The 12103-nt window shown below is 40.5% G+C and overlaps 1 protein-coding gene across 11 annotated transcripts in view; it reads left to right on the top strand.

Annotated features, from left to right (window-relative positions):
- LOC110502898 (rho GTPase-activating protein 17) overlaps window positions 1–12103 on the top strand; it is a 49706-nt gene that overhangs the window by 8293 nt on the left and 29310 nt on the right. The gene's annotated exons all lie outside the window — the stretch shown is intronic.

Consider the following 12103-nt stretch of genomic DNA (forward strand, 5'->3'; position numbering starts at 1 on the left):
GGCCAATATACCATAGCTAAGTGCTATTAAGCACAACACAATGCAGAGTGCCTGGATACAGCCATATACCACTGACCCCTGCTATTATAAACGGGTCACAAATGTAATTAGAGCAGTAAAAATAAATGTTTTGTCATACTCATGGTAGACTGTTATTTGCCACAGCTGGAGTTTGCCAAAAGGCACCTGAAGAGACTATGAGAAACCAAGATTGAACTCTTTGGCCTGAATGCCAAGCCTCACATCTGGAGGAAACCTGGCACCATCCCTACAGTGAAGCATAGTAGTGGCAGCATCATGCTGTGGGGATGTTTTATCAGCGGCAGTGACTGGGAGACAAGACGGGATCGAAGGAAAGATGAACAGAGCAAAGTGCAGAGATCCTTGCTGACAACCTCCTCCAGAGTGTTCAGGACCTCAGACTGGGGTGAAGGTTCACCTTCCAACAGGACAACAACCGTAAGCATACAGCCAAGACAACGCAGGAGTGGCTTCAGAACAAGTCTCTGAATGTCCTTGAGTGGCCCAGGCGGAGCCTGGACTTGAACCCGATCTAACATCTCTGGAAAGACCTGAAAATAGCTGTGCAGCAACGCTCCCCATCCAACCTGACAGAACTTGAGAGGATTTGCGGAGATGAATGGGAGAAACTCCCCAAATACAGGTGTGCTAAGCTTGTAGCGTAATGCCCAAGAAGACTCGAGGCTGTAATCGCTGCCGAAGGTGCTTCAGCAAATTACTGAGTACAGGGTCTGAATAGTTATGTAAATGTAATATTTCAGTTTTTGATTTTGTATAAATTAGCAAACATTGCTAAAAATCTGTTTTTGCTTTGTCATTATGGGGTATTGTGTGTAGATTGAGGGGGGGGGGGGGATATTAAATACATTTTAGAATAAGGCTGTAACGTAACAAAATGTGGAAAAAAATCAAGGGTTCTGAATACTTTCCGAAGGCACTGTATAGCATTTCTTAATAGCATGCAGTTCGTTCGGCTTCGATACCTCATGGTTGAGTATTGCTCTGTTACTATAGTGCACAGAGCCCTGTTTTTGAAAGAGAATAGGGACTTTGCTGAGTTTAAGGCTCTAGTTACTGACTGCAGTTTAACATCTGACTTGAGAACAGTTCTCTGTACATCAGCCCTAACCTAAGCAGGATGATCTTAACAGTAAAACTGTACCAGGACCAGTTGGCAAGGGCAAAAGTTACAAGCTAGGTTACGTTACTTGTAGTAGGAATAGGAAAGGTCACAATTCTGTTTGTACACTTGTTTACATGGATATGCGTCTCAATAAAAATCTATTTGAAACAAGCCATTACACTTTATTATTATCATGGCCTGTCTTTATTATTATTATTCATTCTATTACTTATGAATCAACAAATTACGAAATTCCAGGTTTGAGAGGATCTGTTGCGTTTTTGTATTAACACAACATTATTAACGGAGACAAAATGTTAGGCCGTCATTGTAAATAAGAATTTGTTCTTAACTGACTTGCTTGGCTAAATAAAGGTTAAATAAAATACAAATTCAAAATGGAGTCAACATCAAGATATGCCTACCTTGTGCTTGTCTGTTGGCTTTTCTGCATATCATTTTTTTTAATACACATCCTATTTTGATGTACAAAACCCATCGGTCTCCGTTTGAATGGTTTTCTCCCACTTTTCTCGAAATATTTGCATAATATCACACACCCTGCTGCTGCGATCATTCGATGTCATTGGCAAATGTTCTTCGAGAGAACGCCGAAATGAGAGAAAGAATGTAGCGTAAGCTACTGACAATAGGCATTTTACAAGATTACATTATGACAGGAGCGTTTGATTCTTATTGAAGAGATGGAGTCCAGACAGGCTACTTTAGGAAACTTTCTGAATGGACATACAGGCCTATAGAGAGAATCAGCTAACTCACATGCACACCGCTGTAAAGCCGCCAGCGTATGTCAGACGCAAGCAAATATTTCTCCCTTAAAACGTATTTACAAACCTAGGCCTACGTTAGGCTTTCCGAAAGATAATGATTTGACAAAGTATGAAGGGACTCCTATTCTATAGTATGAAGTAGTCATGCACCATGACATTTTGCACATATGACATTTTTGGCCGATACCAATATCTGATATTTTCCTTAGGGGAAAAAACGATACCGATTTTATAATAAAAAATAAAAAAAATGGTGGCCTTTTTAAACATTCAAGTACAGCTAAATAATTAACCACTGTGTCCGTCTGTGTGTTAAGGCACTGCATCTCAGTGCAAGAGGCGTCACTACAGTCCCTGGTTCGAATCCAGGCTGTATCACATCCGACCGTGATTGGGAGTCCCATAGGGTGTCCGGGTTTGGGCGGGCTAGGCCGTCATTTGTAAATAAGAATTAGTTTTTAACTGACTTGCCTAGTTAAATAAAGGTTACACACACACACTGACCAGAAAGTGTGTTCATGTTCTCAAATGCCATTGAAATGGCAGCAGTGGTATGACAACCAGCACATTCCTGAGCATGCAATATGACTTTCCTCAGTACGAAATCCTCGACGACCCACGTGTGCTGTCAGACTCCGCATGCTCATGGGGCTGATATAGCTGGTCCAAATGTCAGTCGTGATGCTAATAGCAGCGACGCTATTTAAAAATAAAAACAAATTGTTAAACGTTTTTTTAGCGGTGACTCTATTACTGTGTAACTCCGGTAGGGCAACATCTGGAAAATAGTGCACTTGGTAGTGTGTACCGGTGCTCGACCAGTCAGCAAAAGCCAACATCACCCACGACAGTGTGTCCCAGGATAAATGCACCACTTCCCCATTCATTGAGACTCCATGCAGACACACTGATAGATTTTGATTGGGGCATTTTTGTGGCTGTTTTGTTTGCGTTTGCACCTTTCAACACCCCTCATTATCACATTAATGCACACAACCACTCACTTACACTACTGATTACTGACTACACACACCATTGTTAATTGTATTTAGTTTACTTTAGTTAATAAATATATTTTGTTATTCCTTATCTCCACGTTGTGTCCTTTTTTGTTGCAGGCTTTGAGCCGGTTTGTGACATTGCTCACATGGAGCGCGTAAATGATGGTATGAAATAAACCAAAACTTGTTTCTCACAAGTGTAACAGGTTGTGAACTCTGCAAACAAGGGTTCCACTCCGTGAATTAGAATGGTAAATTGCTGTAATGAATACATGCGTTAATAGAAATGAATGTAACCAAATGACAGGGATGTACGGTAAATTGGCTGTTTTAGAAACGGTAGGTTACAATATGGGCATTCATAAAAGTGCATTGCAGGCTGACACTGTATAGCCTATGCTAGTATTTTAGTTTTCCGGGATATGAGGTCGGTACTTTTTTTGTCTCGCCTAGGGCGTCATATTGGCCAGGACCGGGCCTGATCAGCGTTTGTTAGTCTAGAAATTAAGAAAATATTCTGTATCAAATTAAACCATGCCAGTTTGGAGAGGATTTGCGCATTGTCTATTTGACAATAGCGCATTATAGGCCTCAGAGCCAGAACAACCTTGTTGACTGCTGTTCAATGATTAATGAATGAATGAATGAATGAAGACACAACCAACATTTTTCTAAAGAAGATCGGTTAATTTTAAGTAATGAAAATGTGCATTGTATAAAAGAATGTCCACCCATGGCCTGTAACACTCTACACTCAGGCCCATCTAGTAGATCAGCTGCTCCAGCATCAAAGGACAGTTGGAAAGAGGAGATGTAGAACATGTAATAGACTGTTAGCTAAATCTACTTGGGGGATAAAAGTAGTAGTAATATTAATATATATATATATATATCATTTAAACAGTTTTGATGGTTCATTTATTTTCATTATGGTCTTCATCCATAACAGTCAATTCAACTACCGTCACAGCCCTAATGGCTCCCTGGTACGTACTACACACAAATGCATAATTATGAATGTCATTCTCCTGATGTTTCACAAGTTTGGACATCATAGTGCTGCATAGTAGAGTTCAGTGCTTTACAATACAGTAGAGTTAAGTAGAGTACAGTACAATATACTCTACTTTTCTTTACTGTACACTACTGGGCCATACTCACTGTGCTATCCAAACTTGGTCCACTCCGGTCCATCTAGTAGATACCATAGACTTCCAGTCATTGTGCTAATGCAGGTGACCCAACTGTGGGTTTGTGACTACTATAAATTCCCATTGTAGCCAATTCAGTTGCAATAATTCCTTTTTACAGATATTTTTTGGTAATTCCGTTACCAATTTGGTAACAGTATTGAGTTTTAATCACTTAATTTAAAGAAATGATATCAGTAAAAGCACTAACTAATTTGTTGGTCTACCATTACTTGTTACTTTTGAACTTTTATTCTCCCTCATTAGGGGAGAGAAATGAGAAAATATCTTTAAACATGTTTTTGGTAACTGAATTACAAGGCAATATTTCTTAAACTTAAGTTAAACCTTTTCCCCAACAAAATGTGTTGATATTAGTTGACAGAGGTCTTTAATTCAACATTGTGTTTTGTTATATTTCTGACTGGTAGTTGTTTTCTAAGAATGCTTTTCCATCTGTTTATCCAGAAATTAAAGCCTTTAGTCATGCCTAATTTTTAAGATGGACAATGGTTGAAAAATGTATCTTTGCCTTAATTTCCCAATTTGACACCCAATTTGATATGCTGGTGCTCATGGGTCCTTTTTGATGGAAATGCCCAATGGTAACAAAGGATGTGGATTTAAAAAATAATAATCTTAAAGTATTCCCTACTCTAGGTGTTCCACGGTCAATGTTATGTATCATAATGCTATTTGGAGTTGACAACTTGGCACAAACACACATCTAAAAAATGTATCATAGTTGATCTACTGTAAGTATCCCACACACTCTTAACACAATGCTATTTTGAGTTTTCTGGGAGGTGAATGTAAATTGACAGTTGAACATTTTCAACTAGGCCTAACTCCACACAGTAGGCTGTGTCAGGCTGTCAGTGACTGATCCTACAGTAGTATCAGGGTCCCCCATGGCAACAGTAATTATCAGCTCCTCTCCTGTGTACTGTGCTCCATGCTGAGGGTATTGATAAACTATTTAAGCTGAGCCAGGATTTTCTCCTCTCCCTTTAAGTGAATCTAATCTCTCTGACCCTCAGAGCCACACTATTAGTCAACTATTAATAGCCCTGGGCCCATAAGTAAAGACACGCTAAGGCTATCCAAGATGGCATAGCAGTCAGGCGTCTTTTGGTCTTGTCGTGTCCCGTGTATATAATTAATTTTTTTACTTCGCATATTTAAAAAAATATATATGTATCAACTTCAACATACTATCCTGCAACCCGCCTCACCCCATGTGGTATGGATCTGCTATTTTCTTTACTTTAGAACCGGAACCCCCAACAGAAGCTAGCCAGCAAAGTAGCTACTAGCTAGTAGTCAGCTAGCCACTGCTAGAGGTCATCAGCTAACCTTTAGCCCGGACAACTCCTGCCAGTCTGCCCAACGCAATTCAACCCAGAGCATATCAGACTTATTTTTCTTTGTATCCCCGGATTCCTACCGCAAGCTCTGAACCTCTTCACCTGGATCATCGCATGTAGCTTATCTCAGTTCACTGGTCGCCATAGCAGCACCCACCCGTAGCACGCTCTCCAGCAGGTATATTTCACTGGTCACCCCCAAAGCCAATTCCTCCTTTGGCTGCCTTTCCTTCCAGTTCTCTGCTGCCAATGACTGGAACTAATTGCAAAAATCACTGAAGCTGGAGACTCATATCTCCCTCACTAACTTTAAGCACCAGCTGTCAGAGCAGCTCACAGATCAATGCACCTGTACATAGCTCATCTGTAAATTTCCCATCCAACTACCTCATCCCCATTTTGTGATTTATTTATTTTTGATCCTTTGCACCCCAGTATCTCTACTTGCACATTCATCTTCTGCACATCTGTCACTCCAGTGTTTAATTGCTACATTTGAATTATTTCGCCACTATGGCCTATTTATTGCCTTATTAACTCCCTTATCTTACCTCATTTGCACACAATGTATATAGACTTTTTTTTACTACTGTATTATTGACTGTATGTTTGTTTATTCCATGTGTAATTCTGTGTTGTTTGTGTCGCACTGTTTTGCTTTATCTTGGCCAGGTCGCAGTTGTAAATGAGAACTTGTTCTCAACTTGCCTACCTGGTGGAATTTTTTTAAATATATATATATATATATACAAACAAACAATAAGGCCTGGTGGTGGTATGTAGGACTGGTCTGACCTTGAAAAAGTGGACCTGAAGACACTTACCCCTGTCTGTCTTAACCACCTGCTACTGAAGGCTAGACTCAGACAAGACTGGGGTGGGTCAGCTGTTGGTCTCTGTGTGACTGATAAATGTTTGGTATGTTCTAGTGTTTGGGTTAGGCTAGCATACTAGCCGGCCTCTGCCCAGTGCCCTGAACGTTAGTCACTAGCCGGCTACCACCTGGTTACTCTACCATGCACCTTAGAGGCTGCTGCCTCTAAGGTGCATGAAATTGGGAAATACTCCCCAATTTCATCAGCTGTCCGGGTGCCTGGTCTCAGACGATCTCGCAGGTGAAGAAGCCGGATGTACAGGTCCTGGGCGGGTGTGGTAACACGTGGTCTGCTGTTGTGACGCCGGTTGGACGTACTGCCATATTCTCTTAAACCACGTTGTATGTGGGGTAAAGGTCGACCGATTAATCGGCATGGCCGATTTCAAGTTTTATTCTCTGGCAACAGCTCTGGTGGATATTCCTGCAGGCAGCATTTCAGTTGTAAGGTCCCTTAACTTGAGACATTTTGGTGTTGTGACAAAACGGCACATTTTAGAGTCCACAACATAAGGTGCACCTGTGTAATGATCTTGTTTAATCAGCTTCTTGATATGCCACACCTGTCAGGTGGATGGATTATCTTGTAAAAGGAGAAATGCTCACTAGCAGGGATGTCAACAAATGTGTGCACAGAATGTGAGAGAATAAGCTTTTTGTGCGTATGGAACATTTCTGGGATCTTTTATTTTAGCTCAGGAAACATGGGACCAACACTTTACATGTTGGGTTTATATTTTTGTTCAATGTGTGTATATGTAATCATGGAACACTGGTCACTTTGATAATGTTTACATACGGTTTTACCCACTTCATATGTACAGTGCATTCGGGAAGTATTCAAACCCCTTGACTTTTTCCACATTTTGTTACGTTACAGCATTATTTGAAAATGGATTGAATTGTTTTTTTCCCCTCATCAATCTACACACAATGCCCCATAATGACAAAGCGACAGGTTTTTAGAAATTTTTGCAAATGTATAAAATAAAAATACTTAAATAATTTACATAAGTACTCAGACTCTTTACTCAGTACTTTGTTGAAGCACCTTTGGCAGCGATTACAACCTCGAGTCAAGTCCGGGCTCTGGCTGGGCCACTCAAGGACATTCCGAGACTTGTTTTCTGAAGCCACTCCTGCGTAGGGTCGTTGTCCTGTTGGAAGATGAACCTTCGCCCCAGTCTGAGGTCCTGAGCGCTCTGGAGCAGGTTTTCATCATGAATCTTTCTGTGCTTTGCTATGTTTATCTGTCCCTCAATCCTGACTAGTCTCCTAGAACCTCCCGCTGAAAAACATCCCCACAGCATGATTCTGCCACCACCATGCTTCACTGTAGGGATTAGAGGTCGACCGATTAATTGGAATGGCCGATTTAATTAGGGCTGATTTCAAGTTTTCATAACAATCGGAAATCGGTAAAAAAAAAAATATATATATATATATATATATATATTTTTTTTATACCATTTATTTAACTAGGCAAGTCAGTTAAGAACACATTCTTATTTTCAATGACGGCCTAGGAACTGTGGGTTAACTCCCTTGTTCAGGGGCAGAACGACAGATTTTCACCTTGTCAGCTCAGGGGTTCCAATCTTGCAACCGCACAGTTAACTAGTCCAAAGCTCTAACCATTGCACTCCACGAGTAGCCTGCCTGTTACGCGAATGCAGTAGAAGCCAAGGTAAATTGCTAGCTAGCATTAAACTTATCTTATAAAAAACATTCAATCAATCATAATCACTAGTTATAACTACTAATCCAGTTTAGCAGGCAATATTAACCAGGTGAAATTGTCCCTTCTCTTGCGTTCATTGCACGCAGAGTCAAGAGTATATGCAACAGTTTGGGCTGCCTGGCTCATCGCAAACTAATTTGCCAGAATTCTACGTAATTATGACATACATTGAAGGTTGTGCAATGTAACAAGAATATTTAGACTTCGGGATGCCACCCGATAGATAAAATACTGAACGGTTCCGTATTTCACTGAAATAATAAACATTTTGTTTTCGAAATGATAGTTTCCGGGTTCGATCATATTAATGACCTAAGGCTCGTATTTCTGTGTGTTATTATGTTTGCTGAGGAGTGGCTTCTGTCTGGCCACTCTACCATAAAGGCCTGATTATTGGAGTGCTGCATAGATGGTTGTCCTTCTGGAAGGTTCTCCATCTCCACAGAGGAACTCTAGAGCTCTGTCAGTGACTATCGGGGTCTTGGTGACCTCCCTGACCAAGGCCCTTCTCCCTCAATTGCTCAGTTTGGCCGGGTGGCCAGCTCTAGGAAGAGTCTTTGGTTCCAAACTTCTTCTGTTTAAGAATGATGGAGACCACTGTGTTCTTGGGGACCTTAAATAACATCTTCTAAATATGTGAATGCGACCAATAAAAGGTGATTTAGTACAGTGTGCTGTATTTTTCCAATTTGAACATTTTCTTTTTGATTTCAGAACTGAGGTTAGCCCTACCCAGCTGAGATTATATGCAAGCTGCAAAAAGCAGCAAAGTGTCTTGTAAAAGACAGACTGATGAAATCAGTTGCATACTGACGATCAATATAGATTTTTTAGCATACCTGGCTGAGAAAGCTATCCGTAGAATATCAATTGTTCTGTCCTGCGGTTGCCTCATTTCAATCTATGGGTCTCTTATCAAGGTGATCATATCAGTTATGTGAAAAAATGTGATTTGTTTTTGTGGTTTCCTCATAGCACCCGCACCAAAACAAATGTTATTTGTCACATGCGCCGAATACAACCTTGAAATGCTTGCTCACAAACTCTTCCCATTGATGCAGATTAAAAAATAGTAAGACAAGGAATCAAATAAAATACACAATGGCACTAAATACAAGGAGTACCAGAACCAGATCAATGTGCAGAGATGTGAGGTATTTGAGGTAGATATGTACCTGAAAGCAGAGTAGAGTGACTAGACATCCGTATAGTTGAGGTATTTGAGGTAGATATGTACCTGAAAGCAGTGTAGAGTGACTAGACATCAGTATAGTTGAGGTATTTGAGGTAGATATGTACCTGAAAGCAGTGTAGAGTGACTAGACATCAGTATAGTTGAGGTATTTGAGGTAGATATGTACCTGAAAGCAGTGTAGAGTGACTAGACATCAGTATAGTTGAGGTATTTGAGGTAGATATGTACCTGAAAGCAGTGTAGAGTGACTAGACATCAGTATAGTTGAGGTATTTGAGGTAGATATGTACCTGAAAGCAGTGTAGAGTGACTAGACATCAGTATAGTTGAGGTATTTGAGGTAGATATGTACCTGAAAGCAGTGTAGAGTGACTAGACATCAGTATAGTTGAGGTATTTGAGGTAGATATGTACCTGAAAGCAGTGTAGAGTGACTAGACATCAGTATAGTTGAGGTATTTGAGGTAGATATGTACCTGAAAGCAGTGTAGAGTGACTAGACATCAGTATAGTTGAGGTATTTGAGGTAGATATGTACCTGAAAGCAGTGTAGAGTGACTAGACATCAGTATAGTTGAGGTATTTGAGGTAGATATGTACCTGAAAGCAGTGTAGAGTGACTAGACATCAGTATAGTTGAGGTATTTGAGGTAGATATGTACCTGAAAGCAGTGTAGAGTGACTAGACATCAGTATAGTTGAGGTATTTGAGGTAGATATGTACATGAAAGCAGTGTAGAGTGACTAGACATCAGTATAGTTGAGGTATTTGAGGTAGATATGTACATGAAAGCAGTGTAGAGTGACTAGACATCAGTATAGTTGAGGTATTTGAGGTAGATAGTTGAAGTCAGAAGTTTAATAAACACTTAGGTTGGAGTCATTAGACCTTGTTTTTCAACCACTCCACAAATTTCTTGTTAGCAACTATAGTTTTGGCAAGTCGGTTAGGACATCTACTTTGCATGATACACGTAATTTTTCCAACAATTATTTACAGACAGATTATTTCACTTGTAATTCACTGTATTCAGTGGATCAGTTGTTTACATACACAAAGTTGATTGCATATAAACAGTTTGGAAAATGCCAGATGATAATGTCATGACTTCAGAAGCTTATTGACATAATTTGAATCAATTGGAGGTGTACATGTGGATGTATTTCAAGGCCTACCTTCAAACTCTGTGCCTGTTTGCTTGACATTATGGGAAAATCAAAAGAAATCAACCAAGACCTCAGAATAAAATTGTATACCTCCACAAGTCTGGTTCAACCTTTTGGTAGCAATTTCCAAACACTTGAAGGTACCACGTTCATCTGTACAAACAATAGTATGCAAGTATAAACACCATGGGACCACGCAGCCGTCATACCGCTCAGGAAGGAGATGCGTTCTGTCTCCTAGAGATAAACGTACTTTGGTGCGAAAAGTGCAACTCAATCCCAGAACAACAGCAAAGGACCTTGTGAAGATGCTGGAGGAACGGGTACAAAAGTATCTATATCCACAGTAATTTAAGCCCTATATCTACAAAACCTGAAAGCCTGCACAGCAAGGAAGAAGCCACTGCTCCAATATCGCCATTAAAAAAGCCAGACTACGGTTTGCAACTGCACATGGGGACAAAGATCGTACTTTTTGGAGAAATGTTCTCTGGTCTGATGAAACAAAAATAGAACTGTTTGGCCATAATGACCATCATTATGTTTGGAGGGTAAAAGGGGAGGCTTGCAAGCCGAAGAACACCATCCCAACCGTGAAGCACGGGGGTGGCAGCATGTTGTGGGGGTGCTTTGCTGCAGGAGGGACTGGTGCACTTCACAAAATAGATGGCATCATGAGGGAGGAAAATTATGTGGATATATTGATGCAACATCTCAAGACATCAGTCAGGAAGTTAAAGCTTGGTCGCAAATGGGTCTTCCAAATGGACAATGACCGCAAGCATACTTCCAAAGTTGTGGCAAAGTGCCTTAAGGACAACAAAGTCAAGGTATTGGAGTGGCCATCACAAAGCCCTGACCTCAATCCCATAGAACATTTGTGGGCAGAACTGAAAAAGCGTGTGCGAGCAAGGAGGCCTACAAACCTGACCCAGTTACATCGGCTCTGTCAGGAGGAATGGGCAAAAATTCACCCAATTTATTGTGGGAAGCTTGTGGAAGGCTACCCAAAACGTTTTACCCAAGTTAAACAATTCAAAGGCAATGCTACCAAATACTAAATTGAGTGTATGTACACTTCTGACCCACTGGGAATGTGATGAATGAAATAAAAGCTGACGTAAATCATTGTCTCTACTATTATTCTGACATGTCACATTCTTCAAATAAAGTGGTGATCCTAATTGATCTAAGACAGAGAATTTTTACTAGGATTAAATGTCAGGAATTCTGAAAAACTGAGTTTGTATGTAAACTTCAGACTTCAACTGTATACATGAAGGCAGTATAAAGTGACTAGGCATCAGGATAGATGAGGTATTTGAGGTAGATATGTACATGAAGGCAGGGTAAAGTGACATCAGGATAGGTGGTGCTCAGGCTTTCACTCATGTGGTTTGTAGTTTCCTGAACTGGGTGACATTCTGTTTGTGCTCCAACCAACTCCTTGTTGTCTCAACAACGCAACAATGTACCTTAGTGATGGTGTTGAATGCTGTTCAAGCCGTGTGGTTGGAACCCAGGCTAGTGCAGGGGTGACCCTGGCCCTGTTGTGTTGCACTGTGGAATCTAGTATGTCTGGAATGGCCTCATTGCATTGACAGTATTTACACATTCATGCTATCCATCACTA

This window comes from Oncorhynchus mykiss, chromosome 23 (genome assembly GCF_057628025.1).
Source record: "Oncorhynchus mykiss isolate SJ-2025 chromosome 23, ASM5762802v1, whole genome shotgun sequence".
Lineage (NCBI taxonomy): Eukaryota > Metazoa > Chordata > Actinopteri > Salmoniformes > Salmonidae > Oncorhynchus > Oncorhynchus mykiss.